A 9,111-nucleotide genomic window follows, 5' to 3' on the forward strand; every position below is an offset into this window, starting at 1 on the left:
ACGTGCTCATTAGCTTACAATGTGATCATTAGCTTACAGTGTGATCATTAGCTTACAATGTGCTCATTAGCTTACAATGTGATTAGATAACAATGTGATCGTTAAATTACAATGTGATCGTTAGATAAATGTGATCATTAGAATACAAATGTATTCTAATACCATCCAATTACAAGGTGTGCAAATATTCTAAGTAGATTGTATTCTAAAACAAGACCATTAGAATAGACCAGACTTAGCCATTTTGGCTGAAATATGAATAATGTGATTAGGACAAGTATTGATACACGTGATTAATATACAGTTAGTAGAGCTCAGTTAAATAAAGGAATAACAGTGAACGGAGAACGTAACAGAATCCAGGTGAGTTTTTAGCCCCATTTCCTTATTATATTTCCGGGGCTGTGTGCATACTTGATGTGATAGTTAATACACTTACCTTAAATGGTAAGTGTATGCCATGCATTATTTATATGTTAATTATGTGTATCTTGGATGTGAATGAAAGCTTGTCGTTACGTGAGCGATCTTCGGATATTGCATGCATTGACAAGGGAGGTATGTATATGAAAGATGAATGTGTATGATAGATATATGTAGAACATATGAGTATGTATAAATGATTAAAGAAAGTATATGTATGTTACGGGTATGTAAAGACAGTATGTACGAAGATGAAGAAGTAAGGGATCAAACCCTAATAATATCTTAGATAGAGAAGAAAGGGATCAGACCCTAATAATATCTGAGACATAGAAGAAAAGAGGGATCAGACCCTAATAATATCTGAGATAGACAAGAAAGGGATCAGACTCTAATAATATCTGAGATAGATAATGAAAGAGGGATCAAACCCTAATAATATCTGAGATAGAAAAGTAGAATAAAGTGTGGTAGAAGTGGTAAGGGGTTATTAGTGGTTATTAGTGTGTATGAATGCTATGATGTAACTTGTTTATTATGTAAATGATGAACTGATAGGAAGTGTGTTGTAGACAAGTAGAATAAAGTGTGGTAGAAGTGGTAAGGGGTCTACTAAGGGTGTTAGTGGCATGACGATTGTACGTGGTAATGTAAGCTTATGCATGCCTTCATTATTAAAGTGGCACAATGAGAGTACGTGGGAGGACAAGCCTCTACGTGCCTTCGCTAATGTAGGTTTCTAGCTGGATCTTCACAGGAGTATCTCGTAACACGAGGGTGCGGAATCCCCACGTATACGATACGAGTGTCGAGACGATTAATACGCTGAATAAATATGAACACATGAGAATATCATATAATACTCGATATATTGCAATGCTTAATAACCAAGTTAACAAACACGTGACTCAGAGAATCACAAAAACCAAATCGTCAAAAGTCTCCCCAAAACAGCCGAAGTTATGGGTTTATAACACTCGACAACTTCGCCTAACATACTAGGCGAAGTTGTCATAACTTCGCTGACCTTCAAGTTCGCTTAAGACACATCGAACATATAAGAAACAATATTTAACACAAACAAACAATCTAAACGATTACAAACACAAATCAACACGAGATACTGAACTACTGACATCATGCACCAACAGACTCCCCTTTGGCAGTAGCTTCATATCTTTATCTTCTTTCTCGTGTCTGGTAATCCAAAAATACCCACCGTCTTCAAGCATGAACGCCCTGTCTCACACAGACAGAGACTACCCTCTGGTACTTCTTAGCTTCATCCTTCCATGCAGGAATGTAGAAAATCTTCTTATCATTGAGTACCTGCAAATCTGCTTGAGACAAATTAACCAAGTGCATGGGATCATACACTCTCATAATCTCCTGTTCATCCCCATCTTCCATAACAGCTTCAGCAGTCTAGCAATCAACGTACCACCACTTGAGATCCTTCAACACATCCTTGGACATCATCTTCATCGGAACCTCTTTCAAGCATCGAATCGGCTTGTATTTCATCACCATCCAAGTCTTACCGTCAGCCCTGATTCCTCTTTCCTTGTCTTCGACTAACTTCCTTTTCTGTGGCTTCAACAACTCAAACCTTTTCTCTTTCACACTTTCTTTCCACACAATCCTTCCAACCCACCTTGCAAAGTTGTCATCGCTTCGATTAATCAATCTGAAATGTGCCAAATCTTTCACCTCACACTCAGGCAAGGTGTTAAGCGATCTCAAGGCCTTCTTAAAATACTAAATCCCATCATAACGCTTTATCACAAACAACTTCAACTGTTCGTCATACAACCAGCAAATGATACCTTTCTTTGACTCAGCGTAGCCCTTGATATTGTAACTCTTCTTAAAATTTTTGGTACCGCAGGCTTCTTTGTCTTGAAGAACCGCTGAGCACAACCTTCTTTCCATCTTGGTTTTCTTCCCACTCAGACTCATCCGACACATTTTCATCTTGACTCAGCTTTACCTCATTAATACTTGGGATGTCATGCTCTACACCATCATCAACTATCTCCCCTTCTTCCAACTCACTATCAATCTCTATCTGTTCCCCAATCTTTTCAATCTCATCAACCGTTAGCACATCATCAACTAACTCCTCATCATCATTTCCCAAAACCCCTTCATCGTCTACAATGGAGTAAGAGTAGGAGGTGGTAAGGAAACTATCTCCGGTGCTGTAAACTGAAACGTGGTTGGAGGAGTACCAAATGATGACGACGTGATCACCAAAGGAACACTTGTGGTTATCGGCGGTGTGACAGTAGAAGCAGCAGGTAACATAGTCATACCGGACAACGATGGTGGGGAAAACGAACAACCCTTGAACTTTCACCAACTCTAGAACTTTCACCAACCCTTTCCTTCTTTGATCGTCGTACCAGACGATATAGATCCTCCTCATAATCTGATTCACTGTCATCTGAGTCTTTCTTTCGCTTGCCATGAATCCTTTCTTGTCTGGCAAGGATTTGTTGTGCTTCAACGATATCGTCAGTAGAGGTGTCAGAGTCAGTTCTCTCAGAATCTGCCACAGATGTAGCGACCATGGAAACATTTACACCAGATACCTCAGCTACTGAGGCTTGAACTTCAGCAGCTGGATCAATCCATTCCATATCAAAGAATCATTGCCCTCCAAAGGCAACTTCAAGATCAACCTGTTCTTCTGGAGCTGCAACAGGATCAGCAGGCGGTGCTTGCTGTACCACGGGTGGTGGTTGAACCACAGGAGGTGGTTGAGGGATATTAGCCTGTTGCGGTGGAGGATCCATAAACTCATCTTCCGGAGGAGCAACATATGCAGGGTTCACTAAATAACCAAACAAGGCAATGTGCCTCGGACGAAGTTCAGGTATGCTACGAGCACTTGATGACTTACATTGCGCAAAGATTCTCTTAGACACACATTCCACATACGAAATAGGACGTCGTTGTGGTAGATTAGGATCTACATGATTCAGAATCATCTGTAGGAATCTCGGATACATCAAAAATCTTTCCCGCGCAACAGCTTTTCTCTGACGATCAATCTCATAAAAAATCATCTGGCTGAAACTATAGGGCTTGTTGTAGGTTAAAGCAATCATAGTCGATTGCATCGTCGCACCCATACCATCCGTACCAGCTTTGCGACCGGACATACACACAGTTATCACATGCATCAGAAATCTCCACTGACCTAACAGAAACCCCTTTCGTCTCTGAGAATCTTCCAAAGGACCCGAGTACCCCATACGAACAAAGGCACCATTTCGGAAAGTGGCCGAAAAGTCAGTGGGGTCATTGGTAGTCTCAACCGCAAACTGTAAAGCTACCCTTATTTGATCGGCCGAGAACTGTACCACTTGATTGTTAACTGTAGCACGCATCACAGGTGGATCAACACGACAGTCATACTCTACCGTATTCCAGAAATCTTCAATGTTCGGTAGTGATATCGGTAGAGTAGTAGTAATAGCATGAAAGATGCGTGAACGTATGAGAAACGAAATGATCTCACGGTAATCGTCAATTCCTCGAGCATCCGGATCTAAGGTGATATACATATTGTGACTCGAAAAAAACTGTCTCTTGTCACCTCCGCCTTCGTCACCACCAGTTCCACCAGCACCAGCCACCGCAGCCATATCTGCAAAACAAACGAGCCAAGTCAGATCTTCGCATCAACAGGCTACAACTTCGCCCTGCATGGTACAGGCGAAGTTATAGCTTCGGCGATGTTAATTGATTGGCGAAGTTACATTAACTTCGCCTGTAACCCCAACTTCGCCATATACAGCGGCGCAAGATTTACTCCCAATTATTGCAACGAATGTCCGATTAGATAGTAGAAATAGGACAAAGGTAAAGCGATTAAGGTATAAACTAACTTAATATCACCAAAAAGTGTATCCAAATTGGACCGACATTGTGAGAAGGGTTTGGTACATGATGAAGATCATAACAGACAATTTAGAAACCAATTAACTTTATACACTATGGATTATGTGTTTCTCCAATCGGACCAACCTGTTTTATGGATCAAAATTGATAAACAAGATGTTCGATTCAACAAGTAAGTTCGCTGAGGGTTTAGAAGTTTAAAGGTTTGACTAATTTTGACCACCGTTTTCCCTTATATAGTTCGAAAACCCAGCAGCGAAGTTATGGTAACTTTGCCCTTTTTTACAACTTCGCTATAGTCAACCTATTGGTCAACTTCGCTATTTTGATAACTTCGCCCAGAGTCAACTTCGTTTAAAAATAACTTCGCCCATTGAGATGTTGACAAAAGTAAAGAAAATGTGATCAAAACTAAGTAACCAAGTGTTTATGAAAACATACCATAATAAATAATACATAACAAAATAAGGATAAATAAACGGGATCAAATTTCAGTCTTGACGAGAACCTGCATTTTTTAGAAAAGATCCGAACAGGAATCATACTGATTAAGTGGCTGTCACATAGATCTATGTTCAGCGGTATTATGACATAGAGAAACAGGTTGTAGGCAGCTATAAAACTTAGTATGGTTTTCATCGCTTATGTGATACGGATTAGGTTCAATTAAGCTCAAAATTTAGATGGACATCATATGAGAGATTGTGATGCCTCATATATATTCTCAAAGCGTATTTGGCTTTCCCCAAGTCACCACGAGTTGACTTTGACCCGTAGTGTCTGAGTAATCAATGATCACACGTCGATCTTCTAAGTCATCTTCCGGATCTTTCTTATACTTAGAAATTTCTTTCTTGCCTCTTTCTTGATATTTGTAACAAGATTAGCTTCATGAGGCTTAACAATAATAACTAGAGTTTTTTTTTCAACTGCAAATCTAAGACAACTGCAAGTCCCGAATCTGGATCACTGCAGATACTAAACACTATCTTTGCGGGAATCAGAACACTCACGGGCTCGTGTATGACTGGGTAATCACTTTTCTGCCTATCATTCGGAAAGATGTATGTGGAGACATGCACAACTCAGAATGACTCTCCATAGTAAATCGAGAAGATTTAGTTTGTATCACTTCTACTTTTACGCACCATAGAAAGCTATCATAACATACAATGACTGTTCTAAAGTCTTTTAGGCCTAATTACTTCACCAGTTAAGCACACAAAATCAGTTTATCTATCACTTTCCAAGGTTGAATCAATTTTCATTTTAACACCGTATTGAAACTTCTTGCGAAGTTATAGACTGAAAAAATTATATCATCACCCTAAAAAAAATTTAAATTCAAACGCCTCGATCAATTCAAAGTCTTTAGGTAAACGACTATCCTGAAGATCCAGTGGATCAGCCGGACCGAACACATACGAGTATGTGTCCCTCTGACTAAGTATGAACGACTAGTTTTAAGCGAAAGAATAAAACCCATCATAAACCGCCCCGATCGCTTTCAGTCATCGGGTTAATGGCTATCCTTATAATCTACACGTAGATGTAAGGACCAAACATATCCTTGGGATATGTCCTTCAAACTTATGCAACCGGCATAATTTTAAGCGATAGTGATGTTTTTTTTTAATAAAAGAGAAAACAAGGTTACCCGGGATTGATCATCCCATTAAGCTCAACAAGGTTTTAAAAACGGGATTGGTCAAAAGCTTTAGTAAAAAGATCGGCAAAATTATCCAGTGAATCAAACTTTTCAAGCAAAATTAATTTCTTCTCAGCACAATCCCGTATAAAATGATGACGAATGTCAATATGTTTAGTTTTACTGTGTTTAACGGGATTGTTAGTTACTGAGATAGCAGCAGTGTTATCAATGCAAATAGGAGTTTTAGTGAAATTCAGACCATAATCGCGCATTTGTTGTTGTATCCATAAAACCTGGGAGCAGCAGTTCGATGCTGCCATATATTCTGCTTCGCAGGTGGAAATGGCTATAGAGGTCTGCTTCTTGCACTGCCACGACACCAATCTTCCTCCGAGAAACTGACATCCACCGGTTGTTGACTTCCTGTTTTGATTGCATCCTCCATAGTCAGAATCGGTGTATGCTACCAAATCCAGTTCTCTCCCTTTCGAGTACCATAGTCCCAACTTAGGCTTTCCTTTAAGATACCACAAGATTATTTTCACTCCCTTCATATGTGATTCCTTCGGGTTTGCCTGAAAACGAGCACAAAGACAAACTGCAAAGATAATGTCAGGTCTAGATGCAGTTAGATACATTAAAGAACCTATGATTGCCCGATATTGAGTGGGATCCACATCTTCATCACTGTCGAAATCAGCACCCAGTTTGTGGTTGACGCAGATTGGAGTGTCAAATAGGGTACTATCATCCATCTTAAAGCATTTAAGCACAACATGAACGTACTTAGTTTGATGAATAAACATGCCATCTTTCTTCTGATCTACCTGCAATCCCAGAAAGAAAGTTAATTCGCCCATGGCGCTCATCTCAGACATTTTCTTCATGACTGCTTCAAACTCCTGACACATAGTAACTCTTGAGGTAGCAAAGATGATATCGTCCACATAAACCTGAACGAGTAGAAAATCACCCCTTTCCTTTTGACGAACAAAGTACTGTCGATCTTCCCTCTCTCAAACCCATTCTCTAGCAAGTAATCTGACAAAGTTGCATACCAGGCGCGAGGTGCCTGATGTAGCCCATATAATGTTTTGCTTAGTTTGTACACATGATCAGGAAAATCTGGGTCAGGAAAACCCGGAGGTTGTTCTACGTATACCACTTCATCAACTTTTCCGTTAAGAAACACACTCTTTACATCCAACTAGAACACTTTCATCTCTTTGTGTGCAGAAAATGCCAGAAACAGTCGAATTGCCTCCAGTATGGCCACAGGAGCAAACATTTCGTTGTAATCTATTCCTTCCTGTTGATTAAACCCTTTAACTACCAATCTTGCCTTGTTGCGTATGATTATACCCTTCTCATCTCTCTTGCATTTAAACACCCACCTTGTACCGATAGCGTTCACCTCTTGCGGTTTTTCAACTAACTGCCATACTTCCATCTTCTCAAACTGTGCCAGTTCTTCCTGCATGGTTTCAACCCACGAGCTATCCTTCAGTGCCATTTGATAATTCTTTGGTTCAATCTGTCTGATGAAGCAGGTGTACAAGCACTCATTTATAATGCCCGTGTCTTTAATGCTTGCATACACACATGTGTGTTCATCCAAACTTCTTCTAGTACGTACACCATCAGAAGGATTACCGATCACATTCTCCAAAGGATGATTCTTGTGAAATTTGGTGGTCTGTATCGGACCGACTTCCAGATCATTCTCAAGATTTGAAGAGAGTTCATCAGAGTGAGGCTGAGGTTGAGTGTGAAATGGATTGTAGAATTCTTCTTCATTCGAGACAGCTGGAGTTTCAACCGCATTTGACGAGGTCGGTTGATTTTCATTATATTGCAGACGTTGTACAATGTCCTCCTCTTCGTCATACAGCATCTGTGAGGCCATTTTCTCATCAATGTCTGCAAAATCCAAGTAAGGTACATTAAAAGATTTAAAAAGCTTATCATAGTCGAAAGCCTCTGCCGGTCCCATGCTAGGCCTTGGTGATTTGTAACTAGTAATGTCAGTGTTACAGACCACCTCAACCTTGTTGTTTGATAGATTAAAGACTCTTTTGTTGGGTGTCCCAACAACATAGCCAACTAAGATACCTTCGTCGGCTTTCTCACCAAATTTAGAGTTAGTCTTTAATATCGAACAAGGGGACCCGAAAGGTTCAAGACCCTTCAAATTTGTCTTTCTACCATGCATAAGTTCATAACAGGTTTTATTTAATCTTTTAACAGTTAAAACACGATTAAGGATATAACAGGCAGTAGCAACAGCCTCAGCCCAGAACACCACGGGAAGTTTAGCATCAGCCAGCATGGTCCTGGCGCCTTCGATTAGAGTTCTATTCTTCCTCTCAGCTACTCCATTTTGTTGCGGAGTATATGGGGCGCTGTACTGATGCTCTATCCCTTTCTGCAAGCAAAACATCTCCATCTGATAGTTCTTGAACTCTGTACCATTATCACTCCTGATGTACTTAACCTTCCTCCCAACAATATTTTCCACCTTGGTAATCAATTTAATTACCAACTGAACTGTCTCATCTTTTGCCTTCAGAAAATAGACCCAAGAATATCGTGAGTAGTCATCGGTTACCACTAAACAGTATGAAGTTCCTCCTAGACTCTTTACATTCACAGGACCAAAGAGATCCATGTGAAGCAGATCCAAGGTGCTGACAATTGAGTTAACCTTCTTGGAGTGATGAGGTTTCTTGTGCTGTTTTCCTTTCTTGCATGATATGCATTGGTCTTCAAAATTGAAGTTCTTCAAAGGAACCCCTAGTACCAGCCCGTTCTTGACAATGTAATTCATCTTGCGAAAATGAATATGACCCATTCTTCGGTGCCACAATTCTGACTCAGATTCTGTTGCTTTTGACAGTAGACATGACTATTCTATTGTCATCTCGGTTGATCTCATATCCATTACATACGTGTTCTTTTCTCTTGGAGCTTTCATCACAACCCAGGCCTCTGGTATCTTGAAACCAGGATAAAGTACGAGTGCCTTATCTTTAGTAAAATGAACGGTGTATTCTTTGTCACAAATCTGAGAGACACTCAACAAGTTATGCTTCAACTCTTCCACAAAATTCACTTTTTCCAATTTATTC

The sequence above is a fragment of the Bidens hawaiensis genome, unplaced genomic scaffold, assembly GCF_021521415.1.
Source record: "Bidens hawaiensis isolate Kalapana, Puna unplaced genomic scaffold, B.hawaiensis_p1.1 tig00041884_1, whole genome shotgun sequence".
Lineage (NCBI taxonomy): Eukaryota > Viridiplantae > Streptophyta > Magnoliopsida > Asterales > Asteraceae > Bidens > Bidens hawaiensis.